This window comes from Lonchura striata, chromosome 11 (assembly GCF_046129695.1).
Source record: "Lonchura striata isolate bLonStr1 chromosome 11, bLonStr1.mat, whole genome shotgun sequence".
Classification (NCBI taxonomy): Eukaryota; Metazoa; Chordata; class Aves; order Passeriformes; family Estrildidae; genus Lonchura; species Lonchura striata.
In genome coordinates this window covers 10,032,002-10,054,808 of record NC_134613.1, presented here as the reverse complement: position 1 = coordinate 10,054,808, position 22,807 = coordinate 10,032,002, and the positions used below count along the sequence as shown (strand labels likewise).

The window sequence follows — 22,807 nt, the reverse complement described above, 5'->3', positions numbered from 1 at the left end:
GAAAAAAAAATCCAGGATATCTGAATGCTTTCCAAGTAAACATTTACTCTCAGATTAGTGTCAATGGTTTTGCTGAATTTGCCATTTACAGATAGGTTTGTCCTTCCATGCACTTCTCTGCAGCTAATCCAAAGGGAGTATCAGGGGAATCCGCCTGATTCAGGATTACAGATTTTAGTCATACAATAGTCAAGTATCCAAGTGACGTTTTTCTCCTGGGGGAGTAGTATCCATGCTCACATATATCCAAGTGCTGATCCAGCAAGGCCAAGCACAACAGATGTTTTTCACCAAGAAGCAGGTTTCATGAAGAAGGACTTTTAAAAAGGGCTTCTTTATCCATCCTTTTCCCAAAACCAGAGCAAAGAAAACACATTCCAACTCGGATATCATGAGTCACATAGAAGGGAACAAGCAGGAAACCACAGTACTTCTATCAGTGTTTCAGACTCAGGCTCCAAACAAACACTTCACTTTGGGAAGCCTTCTTCTCCTGTTCTCTTATCTCACCAGGCCATGCAGTCCTGAAGGACTGACCTTGCCCCACCTCCTGGGCAAGCCAGGTCCAAGGTGTCGCATCAGCCCTGCCAGTTCATCAGCAGAGAAACTGGGAGAGTCTGATCACTACCAGGTCTCTCTGCTAAACTTCATTTTGGTACCAAAAGAGGTCAATACAACCCAGCCAAAGATAAAGAAAGTTCAGAAGTTGAAAGATCAAAAGTTGGAACTTCTGTTATCACAGCAGTTATCTCTTGTATTTATTAAAAGGGACTATTCCTTTATTAATGTTGGTATTTTAAGAAGCTTGGATTTAGGAAAAAAGCAAAGTAAGCAAAGTTAAATCACTCAAAAAATGGTAGTTTTCTGTATTTCTCTCTACCTTTAATCATATATGGCTATATATAACTCTTGAGGTTATAGCAGTCTTATAGGAAGGGGAATAAAGGATCACAGTTACAAACAAGTAGCTCTTCTGCAAAGGGATTAATTTTATCTACCAAATCCTGTAAGTTAAATATTTTTCTGGTACCCAGAGAGTCTTCCAAAGGCTCCAGTTCCTGGAACCAACTATACAACAAGTAGAGCTTGTCAAGTTAAAGAATAAGTTACTAACTCTCGTAGTGTCAAAGAAAACACTGGAAACTCATGGCTGAAATCAGTGGTCCTGCTTTCCAATGACAAGAGCACATCAGGTGGGAGTGGCTTGATCTGAAAGACACTGAAGATGCTGATAACCTTTTCCTTGACTTTACTGGCTGTTAGACCAGAGCTTTAAATAAAAGAGATAGTGGCTTTTGCATTTACTGAGGAAAAAATCTACAGAACTGATGGAAAAAGTAAATTTTTAAAAATAAAATTTTCCATATAAGGAGCCTGGAATCTTCCTGTGAAGGGAAATTCCAAAACCAGGACCAAAATAAATACTGAAGTGAGATGCCAAGTAGTAGCAGCAGCACAGGACTGATGTGAAATAGCAATAAGACCTTAGGCTGTGATTTAGACAAACACAGTAAAAAACCTATGAAGCACATAGTACATAATTTGGGTTTATTCACGTACAATAAATATTTTTTATTCAAATGACTTTTTTTTTTGTATCTTTGCATGCAAACTATCTTCAGGAAATCTAACAGTTAACCAACATCCTGGAATTACCATACCTAGTCCACAGCTAGAGGAAGAAGTTCAGAGATAAAGCAAGATGCCAATGGCCTCGATGAGCAGCAAAGAGCAGCCAGTGGAGTGTTGAAACCAGAAGCCCACATTCCAGGAACTCACACATCCATCACCTCAGCAGCCCACAGGGCTACTTGCCCTCACAAGGACTGGACTGAGATCCTATCTGCATTTCTAGTGCCAGAACAGCTCCTATGGAGAAGCCCCACATTTAACACTTGGTACCACCATTTAAAAAATATGTAACAGATGTCAGTACATGGTGCTGACAAGTGCTGACTGTTTAACAGCAACCAGAATTATGAACACTGACCCATCTCTGGGAATGCCATAACCCTGCAGGGGTTACACAAATTTGATTTGTGACATGACACTCAAGTCCCCAAGAGAAAAATGGGTGGGACAGAACATTCCAGGAGGAGAAAACTGGGTTGGTTTAAATTACAGAATTTGAATCTGTTATTGTCACTAACACAAAGAACAAAAATTAACAAAAAGTTACCAGGCAACACTAAAGTACATGGTCTCAGCTCTGCTTCCTTTTTACAGAGTAAGATACAAGGCAAAATCAGGTCCATCAGATCATTCTGTTAATCAAATTTTTTTATATCTGCTTAACATCCTTCTAATTAATCTTCTAAATTAAGTACTAAATTATGCATTCTTCCTAAAAATCTAATATACATGAACAGAACTTTATGTAGTGTAAAGTACTAACTATCCTGAACAAAAACCAAGCTATTGTAATGCAAAACACTGTTACGTATCCTGCTAACAATGCAACCATGTTCACTGGTCACATATTGAACCACATATATTAATATCCTAATTAGCTTTATAATTTACCCAAGTCGTGGTCCAAACTGCATTTACTTCAGGTAGAGCTACTGATTGAAAACAAAAGAACTAATAACTGAACTACTGATATGTAGTAGTAACTACTAACTAACTAATATGTGCCTTCTCAAGGGAACAAGGCTTGTCAGAGAATCTGTTCTTCAGGCAGCACTGTTGCCACTGGAAGCATTTCACAATTTAAAGCTACAAAATGCTTTCCCTATCAACACTGGGGTAAAAGGGCTACTATCAAGGCCCAAACTCTTTAAGAAGTTGGTTTGACACAGTAAGTTTTCTTTTACTTTTTTTCCTACTTGCAAAAAATAACAACCTTCCAAACCTGAAGCTTATTATGATAACACAGCACTACAGGGGACACAGCTAAAATTGCTTATGCATGGTTGACTTTGGAGCTCCTTGGGTTTTTTAAGTGCTTAACCACCTAACCTTACTTCTCTTGTATAGAATTTAATGTCTACAGAAGTGTCTGCAATGACTGCACTGTAGATGATAAATCTGATTTTCAAAGTAAAAAAGAAAATCCCGAGTACCACTAAGTATCTAACCAGCACTTCACCTCTGTTTTTATTACAACTGCCACTGTGAATAGTCTGAATATCACACATCTGATGTCACATCATAGAGAACTGAGAGTACAGTGTGGAAACCCTGCTTTTCTGTTGTCACTGTGTGCACAGAGCCACACACTGAGGCCAATATGAGTCTTCAAGATGATTCTGCTTTCTTATTTTGTTTTTAGCCTTCATTTAATGCACATTTCTAACAGTTACTCAGTTTGTCCTACGGCATAACCAAAGATTTTGTATTGAGATCATAAAAGCCATCACTACCTGGGAGCAACCTAATTAATTTTCTACAATTAAATCTGCTGGGGTTCTGAAGGAACCTGCTGTATAAAATGCAGAAAGACTGAAATCTTGCACCATACAACACCTCCAAGTGTTTCTGAGAGTTAGGAATCAATTGTTCCTTCAATTACAATGGAGATTTTTCAGATTAAAATCAGCAGCAGCAAGACATGGAGTTAGCCCTGCTCCTAAATAAAACCTGTAAGTTATGTTCAGGACACAATAATGATAAATAATCCATATTTCCTGCCTATACTCACTTTCAAGGACTCCCTATGACAATCCATACCAGCTGGCCTCATGTTTCTAACTTGGCTAAAAATGCTCACTTTTCAGCACTTTTCTTGTTAAAGGCAATCTCTCCTCCTAGTCTGCTTAAATCCATTCTCCCACTAGTCTCTGGAAATGGAGTTCCCTGGTGAAAAAGAAAGCATCAAGAATTGCAGGTGTCTAATGAATATCAGCAATATCCAGTTTCATTTTAAATCCCTGATTATACTGAATAGATGAAAACCACATCAACCAGTAGATTACTACAAAGTTTGCACCAGAAAGAAGTCCAAGTTGGCAAGCTACAGCTTAGTAGATCAGCTTTCTAAGAGTGCATTGGCAGTTCCACAAACAGCAGTAAACAGACAGATTTGGGCTATTTTCTGTTCCTGCTCTTGCCACAGAAGACAGGAAGAACATGCACAGCAGACTGACAGAATATTAAGAGCTCATCAGGCAACTATTTAATCCATAAATTTATACCCTTGTATTGAGCTACTAGTGTGTTAGACAGTGGTTTTTGATTTTAAAAATTAATCACAATGATCTATCAACAGGTGACACATCAAGTTACAAATACTTCTATTAGTTTGATGACTATTCACAATATTGATGCACCAAATTATCAGTCATGTCTGCTAGTAGACATCATGCCCTTATATAACCCTGTTGTATTGAAATCTTGCATATAACTCGGTTTTGCTGATGCCTTGATTTAAAAAATTATGAAAAAATTAAAAAAAAAAAAACAGAAATGAGAAATTAAACTAACAAGAGATACAGAAGAAAGGTGACTAAAAAGCTAAGAATTCTTTAACCTAAAACAATGAACGGCTGAGGTGGACAAATAATGAAAGTACACAGCTCTGAAACAGCACAGAGATAGTGAGCAAAAATCAAGCATAATGCATTTTATAAAGTCCATACAGAATCAGGCACAAAAATTAAAAGAAGCAAAAGAAAGTAGTTTTTCCACAGAACATAGTAACCTGTAGGATTCACTGCTGCCAGCCTCTCTAAACTGTTCATGTATCTAGCATCTGGAAAAAAATAATTTCGATTAATTAATGTCAAGTGTGTCAAGAGCTATGAAACACACACGTGTGGACACACTGACAGTTGCAAAAATGTAAAGTCACAGCTGGAGAAGAAAAGGCATTTCAAGATTCTCCTCAGTTACAGCACATACCCTCTAGCCTGACAACTTTGCACAAACAGCTCAAGTGTTGGGAGAATTAAAGGAGAGATAGTAACAAAGCCTGAGGCAGGAGAGTGAAGAGAAACACCGAACGCCAACACTGTTCATGCTTTGCGTACTGTGCTTAGTTAGACCAAAAGATCTGGCCCCAAGCAGGAACAATTGCAACACGCGTTCTTCGTGCGGCGAGTTATCCAGTTCTATCCCTCTCCCGTACAAACTGCTGGATTCAGCTCAGGCTACGTGCAGCTACGGCTGCTGGTGGGACACCCAGGCAAAACGAAGCAGCTCCTTACGCTGCCTCTGGATGCAGCTCCTGGAAACCGAGCGTGCGAGGAGAGCAGTTTTGAAATGGCTACTTACGCGGCCAAAACACGCGGCGCAAAAGTCCCGCGGAGCGGAGCCGAAGGCGCTCCCGCAGCCGGGCACAGCGAGAGCCCGCGGGCCGCGGCTCCGAGCGCACACCGGCGCGGAGCAGCCCCGCGGCCTCGGGCTCCGCCGGCTCCGAGCACCGCCGCCCCGCACTGCCCGCGCCCCGGCACGGCGCCCACCGCCCCACCTGGCGCGCCCGCCCTCCCGGGCCTTGCCTCACCGCTCCGCGCCGGCGTCCCGTCCGGGCGCCCCGCGACGAGGCGCTCTCGGGGGCGAGAGGGCTGAGAGCCGCGCGGCCCCCGGCGCATGGGAGGCGGTGCGCCCTCGGCCGGGAGTGCCGGAGCCCCGCAGGACCCGAGCAGGTTCCCGGCGGCTCCGGGGCTCAGCGCAGCCTCTCCCCTCGCTCCCGCCCGCCGCCCGCGCAGGAGCCGCGCGCCGGCTGCTGCCCCCTGCCGGCCGCCCCGCGCAGCCCGCGCTTCCCTCCCGCGGCGGGCCGGAGCCCCGGCCGCGATGCCCGGCGGGGAACCTGCGAGGCGGAGCGCAGGACGCCGCGCGGGGCACCGCGCCGCCCAGCGCCGCCGCTGCACGGACGCGCGGGGGGTGCGAGGGTCCCACCGGCGCGGCTCGCGGCTGCCCCGCGGATCTCCCGCTGACCGGGAGCGCAGGTGCCCACCCGCGTCCGGCCCCGCGCCGCGGGAGCGGCGTTCGGAGGCTGCCAGGGAGCGCAGCGCTGCTCCGGGCTGGCCGCGCACCCTCCTCGGCAGGAGCGGCCGGGCAGGTGCCGCTGCCGCGGCTCCGCGGCCAGAGTCGGGTGATGGGCGCATTGTACCGGAGCCGATCTCAGTTCTTCCAGCCCTCCGCTCTTCGAGACGAGGGCACTAAGGCACCCCGAACTGCTGCCCTCGGACACTACAAGAAAATTCGAGAGACAATTGTCATCTGCCTACTCACTGGCTGGGTGAAAGACCATCTGCTTCCAGGAAAAATACTGACAACTAGAAAGTCATTTGTGTTCCTGACAGTGTTTGCTTAAAAGTCTGAGGTCTGAAACCGAGCCAGTAACAGTGATATACTGGCACTGTGAAAACCACACCACCGATAAGCAGCTATGAGGAGGATCTTCTCTTGGTAACTTCTGAGTTAGTGTCTGAGGAAAAAGCCTGGAAATGCGTTTCTGTTCCTGCTTTATATTAACTATCCTGGTCCTAAGTCCCTAAGGGTATTTTCACTGAAAAGAGCAATAAAGTGTCCACCATGAGCTCTAAACCTCAGAACCAGATAGTCACTGGCAACAGTTCATTGCAACATTTAGTTTTATTCTTTATAAAACCCACACAACTATTATTATTATGCTGGAACTAGCCCAGCCAGGTGAATGCATTTACTTTAAAGCACAGCAAAACAGGTGTTTTTTTTTCTTGCCAGCATTTTGGGCTTCATTACACTTGAACCCAGACAAAAAGAGTAAAAGATGATGTGTTGACTGTGCTATTCATTGCACAAAAACAACCTTCTCCATTCCCAAGTTCATGTATAGGCTCTAGATAAGGCTCTAAGCAAAAGATCTGCTGCAGAAAACCTACTTTCTCCTGTGTTTTCACCAGGCAATTGCCACAGCACAGCACTCCCAATCAGTTTCAGATGCCTTGTAAGCACCATGGCAGATCCTGGTTGCAAAAAGACAGCTGTACACAGCTGTATGGCAACGATTTCTCAAATGCCAAGAAAATCTGCACTAGAACACTACAAGAAAAGTACCTATGCTACCTCCAAGAGGTCTCATTTGTAGGAAGAAAACTGGTTTGGAAACAACATATTTAATCTAGATAGAATTCTGCCAGTACCTCCTGAGTTATAAGGTGGTTTGTTACCAGGTAGAATTTCACCTGAGCTTCAGAACCTAGATTGAAGCTGTTTGGCAGTGGTAGACAATCACTCATGAAGCAAATACTGTGCTGCTCTGACTATGATCTAATGAAGTACATAAATAAGTGACTAATTGCTAAGCCAGGTAGCATGTGAGCAAGACTAGCTCTGGCACGTTACAGTATTTTAATTCTAATCTCTGCTCAGAGTACACATTCTACTTCACCTACTCTGCCAATTGCATGACTACTCTTTGCTTCATTCAGGGAGAGACAGCCAGATGGACTAGAGACAGGAGTCCTTTTCAAGAGCAAAGACCTAAGTACTAAGGTATTAATTAATTAATTATTATACTTACTTTACATGATGGGAATGCTCTGCTTGAGACACTTCCTAACTCCTGATACTGGAGAAAGATTACTTAACCTGTGCCAGTCTGAAAATTAGCTACCAATTTTTATCAGCCCTTGGGGAGGAAAACTTGTTCCAAATTAAGGGCAGCTGAACAGCATTAGCCTCCACTCTGGAGCTGCCAAAGGGCACAGCCAGCAACAGAAGGATATATTAAAGCAGACTTTGTGGAGGCCTTTTGAAAAGCCAAGGAACCTACACCTGTCGCTGTTTTCTGTCCCTGTCTCTTTTGCTGCCTTTGCTTTAATTTCCCTAAATTCTCCCTTGCTTGCTCCCTCTCAAGAGTTAATGCAGAGCCCTGTCTGTCATCCCTGCATCTCCTCCTCCCCTTGCTGCTGCTGAACTGCTCAGAACAGCGTGCATCATGTTTTCCCAGCAGTGCAGGAGGAAGTTGTCCTGCTGCTGAGGAGGCAAGGAGCAATCCTTCCCACACCTTTTCTGTGCAGCAGAGCAGCTGACACTCAATTTGTTCTGAAGAACTGCAGAGTTATGAGTCCCCTCAGTGCACTGCAATGTTATCTGAAGTCTTTCATGGTCTCACTTAACAAACATGGGTATCTGATGAAAACCACCCAATATACTCAGGCTATTGGCTGCCTTTTTCTAAGAAATGGAAATCAAAGGAAATGTGAAATGGCATCATTCTTTTCATTAGAGAGCAAAATATAAATGCTAGAAAGAAAGCAGCATTCACTGGGAGATTAAATATAATTGCAGTAACTCACAAAGGAAATGCTTGTTTAAAGCTTTAATTTGCTAGCAAAAGATGCTGCAGGAAAATAATGCTTTTGAGGGAGGTATGAATTCATCAAGCCAAGAAAGATCTGAGTGTAAGACAGGAATCATAGAATTATTAAGGCTGGAAAATACCTCTAAGATCATCGACTCCCAGCTGTAAACCCACCACTGCCAATCCCACCACCGAGCCATTCATCAGAGTGCCACATCTACACAAAACCACGTGAGTTGACCCACTTGATCATCTCTTCAGCATGTGGTGATTCAGTCACACTTCATCTCCTCGAGTGAGGGCAGGGATAGCTACCAGCACCACTCACCCAGCAAGTTGCAAAGATTCCCCTTTGAGATGCAAAGGGGGTGTTTTTACTTCCAAAGCTGAAGTACTTCCCTGCCCAGGAGCCAGTTCTTTGGCCAGCTGCCTGACTGAAAGAGGAGGAATCTATTTCAATTAGTTTCATTAAAATTCTTTGTATTACAGCAGCTTGGGAACAAGACATTAGTGGTACTTCAAAAATTCAGACAACGGTACAGCATAAAATGATAAGACTGGCAACAGACAAGAGGGTAGAAGAGCGCCTTAGGACTAAAGTGCTGCTTGCTGGTCACAAAGAATCATTTCACACTAACAGTCAGAATGCAAGTGTGTGAAAATCCCCATTGGGATAAGGAAAGAGAGAATCTGAGAAAGAAGATTAGATTGTGGTAGAGTAGGAAGCTAGTGTTTCCCTCCTTTGAATTGTTTCAGCCACTTATTATTTGTTTCAATACTTCTCTGTGAGCCACTAATTGTCGCAGTGGGATCTTTCTGCTTCATTTCCTTCTCTTTGTGAGAGCAGGCGTCAACACTGCAAAGAGTTAGAAATCTGCAGCCTAGTATACAGAAGACAGTGTCCAATTTGCAACATGTCCAGCATAGGTCAGTGGCATGGTTAAGCCTTGGAAAGTGCCTTTTATACAAGCATTAAAAATCTTTGGGAAAAAATATCACTATTGCAAAACTCAGAAACAGAAAAAAAAAGAAATACAGTAGATTTACAGGTTTTCTCATCATCCCTTGATCTGTTACTCTTGAAGCAGGAGGACTTAGTAGAAAGAGTACATTTCACCAAATTAATAGTAGCTAACTCAGTTGCAGCCTATGTATCTTGAGCAGTAGCAATATTTTGTAGTTTAAAATCAAACTGTGTTCAGAAAAACCTGGTTTCTGTCCTCATGTCCTCCATGACTTTCCCCAGTGCTAGATCAAGAGTTCCTATCAGATCCTTGCCTGAGAACAGTAGAGATGCATAGAAGTTCTTGAATTAATAAATCATATTACAGAAATGGGAGAACATCCCTGTTTTAAACTTGTACTTTGCACATGAGGACAAGTTCCAGGAATAGCAATTCCCTGGGACCTGCAGCTGCTCTGGTCTCTGGTACCACTGCCTCCTTCTTATGGAAAACCTCTCAACAGCACATCAGGACAGGTTGACTTTCTAGCCAAACAAAAGCAGGACTTGCCCCTCCCTCCTCCATACCAAGTATTTCTCTTTGATCACACTGAAGGGCTCCTCCCTGTTCCAAATAAGCACCAGCCAGGCCATGTACAACTACACAGACCACATCCTCTGCTCAGCAGTTGTCTTGATGTGGACATACTCTACTTTCTTCTATGGCCTTTTACTAATCACCATCTTTAGTCCTTTAGAGCTAGTATTATGAAACATATGTCAAATAACCTGCCTACACATGTTTTCTGCTTAAGCCTTCCTTTCAAAACACATTCACAGGAGAAAATATGCGTGAAAGAGAAGCAGATTACACAGATTAAGGTGAAGCAAAAATAGACATTTAGGAAAACCAGAGGGTCATTCAAATGTGTGACCTTTTTATCTTGTGTTTCTTATCTTTACTATCTAATAGCAAGACTGGAGACCTACAGCACACATATCATGTGCTGTTTTACATTTATTTTCCTTTGGTGTTTCTCAGCTGTATAATTTAAACCTTCTTTCTTTTACTATATCTGTAACGACAACACATTCTAATATTTACAAATGGAGAGTGACTTGGCACAATACTGGGTGAAGTCTGTCTGCCATCAGAGATGCATTCTTCAAATGGACCTGCTCACTGCAAGAGCTGCGAGATCTGAACTATTTGTTTAAAACCTAATTTTCTCTCGAAATAGCCAGGCACGGCTGTAGGTCTGTTGAAAACTGTTAAACAATTGGATATGTAGACCAAAACATTGGTTAGAACCCTTTTAGGGAACAGCTAGATATACCATGACAAGTGGAAGGAAAAGGTGTCCAAGGTGTTCAGAAACAAGCAGCCAGAAAGCAAGTCACTGTGCTAGGCAGCAAGTCTTAATCCTACCATGGAAAAGAGGTAACCTAACTCTTGGAACTTAAAAATAATCATGGATTTCAGCATTTTTCATGGGTTAGAAACACAGATGCTCAATCACCAACAAACTTTGCCTAAGATATCTTGATTTCCTTTAGATGCAAAGGGATAATTATAAAGACCTATGATTAAGCCTGAGAACATCCTACCTGATTGAGCATTCTAGCTGAAGAGCACCTGTGATTCAAAAAATGGGGTATGCTGAAGAATAGCTACAAACACCCCATTCCCTTGAGATGCTCCTACATCAGGGATTTATTGACAGGAAAGCATTGCTACCAGTTCTTGCAGTGCAAATATATATATTGCTGCCTGCAATACATAACGCAAACACAATGCTGCCTGCTGCCATGGGCAGATGTGGCCAGAAGCTTCCAGTAAGAAGCTCTAAGCCAGGACACCCACCTCCATTCAGCACCACAAAGACAGAACGCACATGCCAGCCCTCCTTGCTCTGCACCTCCTCTCTCATCACAAATGTGTGCATTCGTCCCCATGCTGGAGCTCTGCAAACAAGCCTTCTAAGCAGTGTGAAAATAACGGGATGATACTGAGGAAATTGTTCTTGAGCATGAGCTTTGACCCTTCTGGGCACTGAATATGAACCACATGGGCTGGACGAGCCCCGGGCACATTACATGCCTTTGTGAAGTTATTTGCTGATTCAGAGGTGTGAAACTCTAAAAAACACTGTGGAAGAAATGGCACTGCTTGTGGTACTGAAACAGCATGGATTCCTCCTGGGCTGTTACAACTTCATAAATATTGACTTTGGATAAACCTTCCAACAATATTCTGGTTGAGTTTTTTTTTTTCCTTCTTTTTCCTCCCAAGTGGGTTCCCAAAGCTAATTTACTTAAGGCAATGTACATGACACAAGAATAAGCCCTTTGAATCATGATGCAACTGCTTGGTCATGAAATGAAAAAAATCTGGATTTTGATTGATAGTTCAAATTCATGCTGTTTGTTTGATTTACTCCAAATTCTTTGTCACCTCAATGTTATTCCTGCCAACACATGTCAGAACACAACTGATTATGAGCTGAAATTCTCTTTTAAAAGGCTTTTTTAAAATTTTAGACTTATCAGTTTTCCTTCCCCTTCCACAGGAGCAATGCAATTTTAGCCATGAATTTTTTTCTTAAAGAAATCCCAGCTACAACTAAACTCACGTAATGCTTTTTTCTTTTCTCATCTGCAGCAGTATGAAAATTAAAACAGCATAATTTAGTTCTGTAAAAACATTCCTCTGCAGTACCTTAGAAGTAGGTCTAATATACTTTAGGCAAGTACTATTATTTTTCACTCTGTGGCATGATTGCAATTGCTCTAGTCCACTGCTATACCAGCTGGCAGTCAGAACTGTCACCAAATGAGCACCAGCACACATTTCTCTCAGTGTTATGTACAGGAAAGCCCTGGTCCAGTACCAAAGTATCAGAATGCCACCTGTCAGAGAGGTCATGGAGGAAGTGATGTTTCCTTGCTTCTGAGGCAAAATCAGACATTTCTTCCACTAGAAAAGTTCTTCAGTATTAAATATTCCTATGGTTAGCTGAAATCAGGCCCAAGTTTATGTCTTTTATTCTCAACAGAACAGGTTGGGAGAAGAACCAAGAAAATAATGAGAGTAGACTGTAACTACATCTGAGAAGACAGGAGCTTAAATACAATTTAATGCACTTCACTATACTCGCCCTTGGCAGTGGCAGGTAGAGCTGGGTAGACTCCAGCAATATTTCCGGGAATGCAAGTCAAGTATTAATATCTAAGTTTTACTCCTTGTTTCTTGCCCCTTTACTCCAGTATGCACACTGTCCCTATGTCAGGCATACACAAACAGACTGAACTCGCACATCTAGTTTAGAATAGAGGTTGTTTCCAGACAGCTTTTCTCTTTAACATTACCTTTTTTCCTGATTTACTGATTCTTGGCTGAACTTAAAATTACCTGAAAACCATTGCCCCTGAGAAAATCTTTACTCAAGTAGTTGCTGAAAGCATAACCTGAAGAACAACATCCAGAGATCCAGGCTCTGTGCTGTGGCTCTGATCAGACACTTGAAAACAAGTCATTGGCAGGAACACTCCTATCAGGTTCTTGTCATGCTGTCTGCTGGCAACTTCAGGTTAATAGTTTAACATTTGTATCAGCAACTCAATCAGGATATTAATTTGAAGCAGAAGAGAGTTGTTTACAAAAAAAAAAAAAAAGCCTATGGATTATCTAAGTACTGAGCTATGAGGTTTGCCTTTTTGTACAGTGAACATGCCTAGATGCTTTTCCCCTGATTCATGGAAACTGTTGGATCACAGGCAACCTGTGTGCTGATCTGCAGGCAAATCTTGTGTCAAAATATTGGTCTATAATGAGAACATTTCCAATGCATGAAGAACAATGAAAAAAAACATTGTGGTGGCTCTCTCTCCTCTACCACCGGAAAATTATCAGATCTGCATCTTCTTCTGCTCTTACTGGAGGGTGTGAGGCCTCACAGAGTAAAGAATTCCATTCTGCACTGAGAAGAATAAAAGTACAACTGAACATAATGCACTAACTGAATTATTTGGTTATAAAGGAGAGAAAAAGACAGGACAGTGGAAAATGGACTTGTTGAATTTTCCTTTCTGAAAAGAAGAGTTTTTTAGGGTGAGGCACGCAGTATTTCAGGAGGAGTATGTAGAAGTTAGCTTTTTACATAAACTGTCATGGCCAAGACTATACAGCTGCTCTGTAATGCACTTTCTATACCATGAAAAGTCATCTTTACAGCCAAATGCCTATGAGCACAATGCAAGTAAGATTTCACCCCGTCTTCTGTAGAAACAAGGAGTCATGGGCAAGAAACTAAGACATAATCTACATAACTCAGGAACAATTCCCTCATCTAATAAGCCTAACCTACAGTTTACTCTTGAAAAGTTTACCAGCAGAGTACCTAGAAAAAATCCTAACAGATTTGAATATAATTTCTATGCTAGATATTCACACTGTAAATTCAGCAATATATAATCTAACAACTACAAGATGCACAATTTCTGACTGTCTAATTAATATTCAATAGTTTAATTTGGTCTGATTAACAACAACTACTGAAGACTTACTGTAAAAACACACTCTTCCTTTTATTTCTGTTTGGGCTCTTAAAAACCATTACGATGGAGTGAATTTTTTCAGTCTTTTTTTTCCCCTCTTTATTTATCCCTACTTAACAGTTATAAAATACATTGTCAGTATAGCCTTCTTCCTGCCTTCCTCCAAACTCCTGACACAAATAATAGGTATTTCATAGCAGGAAGTCTTTTCCTGGGGATGATCCAGCACTGAGCATTGCTGAGCTGCATGAGGAGTCTTGGGTGGCTCAGGCCATCCAGCCTGCCCGTGTTTCTCCCCAGGCTATGCAGAGGCAGCTCTCTCCTGGTTGCTCCCTGGGCAGGCTCAGCACAAGGATGAACTGTCAGCAGGAAGCCTGGCCCAGGCAGAGCTGGAATCCCCTCAGCCAAAGGCTTAGCCCAGTGATAATCCCTCCCTCCAAGCACTTGTGCTGCAGCTCTTCAGCTGCCTGTTCTCTACCTGCCCTCTGAAGTAGCACACTCTGGCCTCTCAAAAAAGCTGTTGATTCTAAAACTTGAATCAAATGTACATTATTTATTACAGTGAAATAAAGGAGGGACAAAGTGGGTAGAGAGAAGAAGGAAGATACTCTATTTAATTTAGAGATTAACATGAGGATAGTATTGTAAACTAGACTTCATATGTTGCCTTTCTTTTTGCATGATGTAAGCAGAGCTCAGTTCACTTCAAGCAGATGGTCCACAGACTCCAAGCACTTAAAATAAGGGACAAGCACAGGCAAGTACAAAATGATGAAGGGGACCAGGGTGTTTGAAATATCCCAGTATAGACTTACTCTAATGCACATATTTACTGCATAGCAAGACACCCAAACTCTGCTTCGCTGATCTACCTTCCCATAAAACATATTCTACATAATATCAGCATCTGTCCAGCAGGACAATTAGACATGTAATGGTGTATTATAAATGCATACACACTCAGAACCTCAGATTGGGTAGTTTATCACATTCTATAAAGAAGTAAATTGAAGTATGGTCATGGAAAGCACTTTTCTTATGTTGGAAAAGCAATCTAGAGATATTTAAAGAGTGAATGCAATGCTCCTCACTATCTAAATATCTCTAATTCCCAAATTCTTTGAAGCAGGCACTGCTAATTTTTTTTTCATGAAAAATATTCCTTTATGCCTTTCAGCTGCACAGAGAAGTGTTGAACAGATGTGTTTACAGGCACAAAAGAACAAAACCATTACTTTATAGCTTTGTAGCAATTTTTCTTTCTGCAGTGGTTTCTGGACATCCACTTTACAATTCCTGTAGCTTATTGCAGTTCTGTGGGGTTAATGAAAATCCTTGTACAAAATCAGATAAACAAGAGCAATGAGGGAGGGAAAGTGTGTATTTTATGTACTGTCTATTCATCTCTAATGAAGCCTGCCCCATGTGTACAATCAAACATCTGGGGAAAGCCTGCACTTCAACCAGAACAATCACTACTCACATTCCAGTTTGAGTAGCTGGTTCTTTTCTTGAATTTTGTGTGTATGCACACACATGGTTTCAGCACACATTTCACAAATGAAAGAAATTTTTTTTTCTTTCATGAAGAATTTCAAGAATGGCTTTTTATTAATGTAAAAGCCCAAAACATCTTCAGGCCTTAAACTGTAAACAGATAACATCTTAAAACTTCTACTCTGAGATTTCATGGGAATTAAGAAGTAGTAGCCTTTTAAAGTCATATGTAACAGTCACATATTGATGTGAGAGCAATCAATATAATCAAATAAATCAATCTAGATAACATTTACCCTCTGTGTATGTATAGGATCTTTCAATACATGACATGATCTAAGCTGGAATGAAATCAGTGATGAAACATCATGTGGATTTCAGGCAGCTGGGTCAGACTCTTACACTGCAAGCAAGAAACAGCTTATATTCAACTCCTGAGTAGTCCTTTCATGCAGAAAGATGGGCTTGTGATTATATAAAAGCTCCTATTCCCCAGGGCTCAAAAGAGCACGGTTTGTTTCCGAGTTCTGGTATCTCCACCTGTCAAGTCATTCATTTTGGTAACTAAGCATTTCTCCTCCTGATAGAATCTGGAATTTTACTCTTCTCAGATAAGCTCTGAATAAAATTTCTTTAGTCACACCAACAGCTTTGCCTCGGAACCTGGAGAGCTGAGAGATAACATTTTATGCCAATGTCACCACTGAGTTAAGAGAATCATACCAACAGGGAAGGCACATGTACTTTTGTCTGAAGAAAAAGAATCTGCCCAGTTTTCCATACACCTTTAAGAGACCAATGCAAAGAGCTGTAATGAATGCTGCCTGTTCTGCTCTTTCTGTCAAGTCTGAGCTGCATCCATGGGTGGCAAGAGTTCTGCATCCATGGAACATCACTGAACTGTGGTTAACACAAAACAGAGTAAAAATTCTTTATTGAAATAGCATTGGTGGGCACATCAGCTATGCAGGTTAAAAGGCAGGTAATGTGTAAAGGAACAGAAAAAACTACGATCACATAAAAGTAGCACTTTGCACAAGATATTATTAGATACTTTTACCTGCAATCAAAGTAGATTTTTAATGTCATGCAAATTTTGAAGACTTCTTTTGATAAATCATTCTGTGATAAGATGCTGCAATTCCCCTGATGCAGCAGGATACTACCATATTCTAAAATGACACAACAGCCAGTAGGAGTTGCCTCTGCTTAATGCCTGTGCTAACAATCTCTGTTTCTACAAAGTAAGAGTTCTCCAGTCCAGTATCTCAGATAATACACAGTGGTTTTGGTGTTTACGTAACTACCAAGCAGGTTGAAGCAAAACAGACCTTTTCCTATGGGCTATCAGAATTATTACAGGTCACTTGGTCATTAGTTTCCATATTTTTATGTTGTTTACTTCCAGTATTTCTTTAGCAATCACTGCATCTTTTGGAGTGATTGCTAAAAAAAAAAGTATTTTTGCAGCATTTTGCTGTCTCTGTATTTCTCAGATCCAGACACAACCAGCTCCCTAAATTCCATCTTGCAACACTAAAGCACTTGGACATCTTGCCTACCTTATGTCATGTTTGCCCTGGATTCAATATACATATATACATATTTTAAAAAACCCATTATCATTCAGATTATCTTTCTTCAATGGCCTTCCTCTTGAAAGTTTAGTTTAATTTTCTCTTGGAATTAGGGAGGTAAATTCAACTCTGAGGAAACTAGAAAGAAACCACCTCTCTCTATGTTATACAGACCCTGTCTGTACAGTCAGAATCTAAGCACAGTTTGTCAGCACAAGTACTGAGAGCCAGATCAGAACCTCCATTTGAAGGTGTAGACTAGATGAAAGAAATAGAAAACGCATTACAATGTCCAGAAACCTGTCAGAGGCTGAGAGAGCTTTTAAATCTTAACTAGCACAATGCTCTGCTTCCCATGCTCCCAGGGCACTGTGTGTTTGGGGATTTCAGGTTGCTGGATGCTGTTGGCCCTGCACAGCTGAGGGCTCTGACACATCCTGGAGATGAGCTGCAGAAGGAACTCTGAGTCAACTACAACTGTTGTTTTTCTACCTGCACAAAGTCACGGCTCCCCAGTATGTGCAATGAAGAATATGAAGCTGTTCAGCCAGGGCATTTGGGTTTGGATGAGACAATCCTCTGCATATTTGGCAATCTAGAGAATTTCCTGACAGATTATGAAATAACTAGTTGGCCAGAGATCCACTTCTGGGCTCATTCAGTAAGAAGACAAATTTTTTTTCCCTTAGAATCTCTGACTGGAGCTGGACAGAAAAGCTGGGGGTTTTAATCCCTAGGGAAAAGCTGATAGGCTTGAGATAATTGATTTTCCAAAGAAGTTAAAGTTACGGTGAAAAATTATAAGTTTCCTGTTTGGTTTTTTTTTTTTTTTTTCCTATACTTTCCTGATTTTCTCACTTTTGTCCCACTGATTCTTTTAGAAATAAAGGATTTAGGGGAGAAAGTAGTTTGGGGAAGGAAGAGAGAATGAAAGTGATCCTCTCCTTCACTAGTTTTCATACATTCAATACAATCTGTTTAATAGAATATAGTGATTATTAGGAAAATATGTAAGTGCAAAGCCAGACTTTTTCTAATTGCTAAGATAAGCCAAATGTAACCCAGAGGAGTATCAAGATTCAAACTGTAAAGTACAATTCATCAAAGTAATGAAATGCAAATAATCAGAGTTTTTAGAATTCCAAGATTACTGTTGGCACAAGGTAAAGCCAAGCAGGCAGAAGAAAACTTATCATAAACTTTTGATAACCCAAAAAATAATGAGGCCTTTTGAACTTTGCTGACATCAGATAGAAATACCTGGGGAAAAAAAGAAAAAGAAAGAAAAAAACAAACCTAAACAAAACTTAAATACACATGATTTAGAAACATTTCTGCATGATAGTCACAGTAGAGTGATGTACACCATATGAAGGAGTTTAGTGCTCTCATCTTCCAAGAAACCTGCAGCCTCCTCACTTCTTTCACTGTGAAGATACAGGCTAGCCCAATAAAGATCATCTGTGGAGCCTTGTACAAGGCAGAACAAGATGAAGGGTCATGTGCAGAAATCTTCCTGAGATATTGCTTAGCTGAACTAAAAAAGAAATACAACATGGAATTCAACCTGCTCTAACAGACCCTGCAGCAGCATAGATGAAATCTGTATAACCTAGAATAGCTTACAAAATACACACTCCTGACAAATTCACTGGCCTGAAATTTATCAGACAAGATTTGGAATATGTATAACTTAGAAGCTATGTCATTTCCCAAGGACAGCTTTTCACCCAAGGTCTGATACTGTCTAAAAGCTTCTGATAGCTCAGCTTGAACAGCGACTACTCTGCCTGAAATATTAAAAAAAAAAAAAATAGAAGGTCCTAGTTGAAAGTTTTCCAGGGTACCAGCATCATCTGCCAGCTCTTGTTTATTCCCCATTATTTACTCCTGTGATGCTTTTTCCTTTTTCACAACCTACTCACTCACATAAGGGCAAATGCTCAAAGAAACATAAAATAGACACATATATACACATATATATACACAGACAGAGAGCCTATTCCTAATCTGGATGTTGCTGCAACTCTTGCTATGAAAAAAGGAGCCCAGACATATTTTAATCATGAAAAGCTGATTAGATAAATTTGGCCTGATTTGTTGTTTATATGAGAAATTGTTCTAACGGTTTCACCTACTATGGCACATGGCCAGTACTGACCCAGAGTGGATGTGAGTATCACCTCTAGTTTGCTCACACTCCCCCCTCAGTATTTATCCCAACAGTCATTCCTTCACTGTCCCTGTTCTTCCAGGACTGTGGAACTCACTGTACAGGGTCATAAACATGTAAACGTTTGAAGCTTTAACTTTTGTTATTTTACAGTGTTGTTGTTGATCTTTGTTTTGTTGTCAGTCCATACATTTCAGCAGGTTTTTTTCTAACTCTCACACATGGCTTAATGTCAGTGCATTGCTTTAGGAGTCAATAACTGCTCGTTTACCCCTAAGGAAGGGTCACAGAAATGTTCAGCAATCAAGGGGGAAATAGCATCACTTATCCCCTTCTCACAATTGTCAGGCCAGAAATGTAGAGCTTGTTGTCAGGTCACACTGTTCTAATAAGATTTTCAAACCCAAACCTCTGCTCAGCACTGGCCAATTAAGCATCTGACCCATTTCTCCTGTACTCTGACTTGTTATAAAAGTTATGATGTGTGAAGATAAAGCTGATCAAAAATTAGCATGGACTTTATGTTCAAGCTGGAAGTACTTTCTCAAGCCCTGTATTAAAAAAAATAGCTAAATATCAGTTGAAGATTATTATATAAAAAAGTACATTCTGAAATATGGCTTGAAAAATTTGATACATATTTTGCAATATCCCTAAAGAAAAATACACTATAGGAGTTGAAGTTATCAAATCAGCCCCTCAGTATCTTTGTAAATTGTGCAACATTATACCCTACTCAGACATATAATAAAAGCCACTGACAGAAAACACTGATGGAGATGGGTCATCCTCTGCCCACCTGAATTGTTCCTACATATTGGTAGTACATTTTAGCTTTTAAGTCTCAAGGAAGAGGAGCAGCAATAAAACTTTTGCCAGTAAAACTACCCTAAATTTTAGGCTGACAAACTCTTTTCCTTGTCTTAAACTAATATTAAATTCACTTCCAAAATATCCCATTTCCTGGAACTGGCCAAGATATCATTAATCTGAGGAGAGAATTTTGTCACAGCTGGACTTAGTAAGCATCAACTATGGACAGCAAAAAGAAGTAATTCCTAAAAGCCCATCTGCAGACATTCTGGCACCTAAATACAGACTAAACTATTTCTATACTGTCCTTTCAATCTCACTATTTCTTATATTTCATCAGAATAGCTATCATTTTCCTAATCTCTTGATTTGTAGGACTACTTGTGTCTCTAATATCTTTGTTTGTGTCTATGTTATTAAGTTGCCCAATAATTGTACTTCAAAGAATAACCAAACCCACAGAGGATTTGAAACCTGTAATCACAGAACCATAGAAAATGCTTATGCCAGGGACTCTAGGGACTTATCTTCTGTCCCACAGCAGGATCACATCTACCTGGTAGTTGCCTGTTAGAGTTGTACTTGAAAGCCCAAGTGACAGAGATATTACACACTTCCAAAGAAATAGTACATTATCCCTAACTAAGCATTAAGCAAAACGAAGTAGAATCTACCTTAATGACATTCAAACTCTCTATTTCTTTTCATATCAAAACCTGAAATGACACACATTATTCTTCCTATGTTGCAGTAGTTTTCTAGCTATTAAGGAAGGAAATTTTGTTCCCCCAGTCAGAGAATTTAAATTTTAAAAGAGCACTGTCACTACTGGAAGATGAAAGGAACATATTTAGACCTTCTGAGAGCTCCAAAACACTGGTTTCTTTCCTAGTGTATTCAACACAGCTGTTTCTAAAGCAAGCATTGTGTAGTGATCAAGTACAAATGACATAATTCATCTTGACCATGCCAGAATTTCAGAAGTGAATCACTGGCCCTTTTCCTTCTGTTCTATTTAGAAATTAGTATCTTCTAGTTTGTTCTTAATTGGGGTTACTTGTGTACTGGTCCTTTGGCACAAGTCAGAAAAGCATATTGTATGACAGCACTGCAGGGTTCGGAGGAGCAGCTGGAACACCTATGAGCTGCAATTACAACTTCTTTCATTTAACTCCTACCCTTTTTTCATTCTGGTCAATACAAGGATCAGAAAGAGAAATTAGGGATATCAGAGAATTTTGTGCTGGCCATCAGAGCACAAAATAGAAGTGTCTGGGGAAAGCATAAGTACAACAATGTATTTGTACACCCTGCAGTTGCAATTACATGTACATGAGTGAACCCCTCTAATTTTCCTATGTTATGATTTATGATACATGTCATTCTCAGAATGTTAATGATTTCAAGCCTTGCAAGAACCTAAACAACAAAGAATCATGACCCTGACTGTTTCTAATTCAACCCAACAGATGACAACTTCCTGACAATTAAATGCTCTCTCTGTAGCTATGAATACATACAGCAAACAAGGAGAAAAACTGTTCTCAAACCCTGTCCAGTGTTGAAACAAGCCAATGTCATAGACAATATTCTGTAAGACCCAAAAACCAAATCACTGCCTTCCATCCCACTCTGGCAAGAATAAACATGTAGTGTTCTCACAGAAACAATACAAGAATTAAAACCCAGCTGCATCTCAAGAAATTGCAACAAAGCACCCACATTGATCAGTAAAGATAGCAATAGCACCAGGGAATCAAATTCACTTGCCCTGAAGTTAGTGGCAATTACTTAACTGCAGAGCTAGGTTGCAATCCTTATTTATAATCTTCTAAAAACTGAGCATCTATAACTTGCTGCCCTAAAATACTGTGAAGCTTTAGTGTGTTAGTAAGTTGAATAGTGGCCCAGAGTTTGAAAGAATAATTGCTTTGTGGAATCTAAAGGAATACTGTTTAAAGGAAGATACCTGATATTTAAAGTCAAACATTTTGATATTATGGTCTTTCAGTAAGAACTGGGAGTAGCAGAATGGGCTAGGAAACTTCCCTAAATAAATGCTTGATATGTGCACTAAAGTTAGGAAAGTTTGACCAGGAGTACTATTTGTATATAGCATTAATACAAATACCAGCATGTTGCACTTCAGGTGGGATTTTGCAATACAGGAATTGCTATTTGAAATCAGGCTATTAGTCCAGCCAGATCTGCTATTATTTTTCCTCCTACTGTGACTAATGCTTTGGAGAGGAGCACAAGAATCCAGCAGTTCTTTTGGCCTCACTGACATCTGACAGTGACAAGTTTTACTATGCATTGTTTTATTGCTCTGGCACCAAAAAAAAAAAAAAAAGAAAAAAAAAGAAAAAAAAAAAAAAAAAAGCCATTCTAAAAGCAATGCTTTCCAATCTACAGGAATGCTCTTTCTTGTGTATTGTAGAAAAGGTGAGAAGAAACACAGGTGGGCTATTTCAGAGCACACCAGTACAAATACACCAGTCAGGCCTTTTCTCCTCAACTGTCACAGTCCTACTTCCCTCTTACGCATGTCTTTCTGGGACTTGAGGTCATTTTGGTCCCTTTTCATTTCCTCATAATGCATGGATGTGGGTGCAGCCAACTTAAAATATTACAAACTCAGTATTACTTTCTAGCCCTTTCTTTAAACTCCTACACAGGTAGTTTGTTTCTCTGATTTGCTGCTTAATATTGAACAAATAATCTCATTATTTTCATTGAGTCAATGATACTTCATCTTCTTCCCATTTTACAGCCAATTTACACAATTAGCTAAAATTATTCCTTCCACTGATGTTACTGAGCATTTGACAGTGTTCCATGTGTTATCATGTCTGTGACTTCATTTTGTATCTGCAGTTTTCTCTAGTGCTGTGCATTTCACAAAGCATTTGAAACTTCTACGCCAGCCCTCTGCCCCATTCAACTTTCTTCCTTGAGTTTCTTCAAAATGTCAAGTTTACCACAGCCATCTACACTAATCCTGAGATAGTCCTTTA

The 22,807-nt window shown here is 40.6% G+C and overlaps 1 protein-coding gene across 1 annotated transcript in view; it reads right to left on the bottom strand.

Annotated features, from left to right (window-relative positions):
• The window catches only part of THSD4 (thrombospondin type 1 domain containing 4), a 244,824-nt gene extending 238,620 nt beyond the window's left edge, over window positions 1-6,204 (bottom strand). The window contains exon 1 of the mRNA XM_077785884.1: window positions 6,175-6,204. The gene's annotated coding sequence lies outside the window, so the exon portion shown is untranslated. The remainder of the gene's footprint in view (window positions 1-6,174) is intronic.
• Between the last annotated feature and the right edge of the window lie 16,603 nt (window positions 6,205-22,807).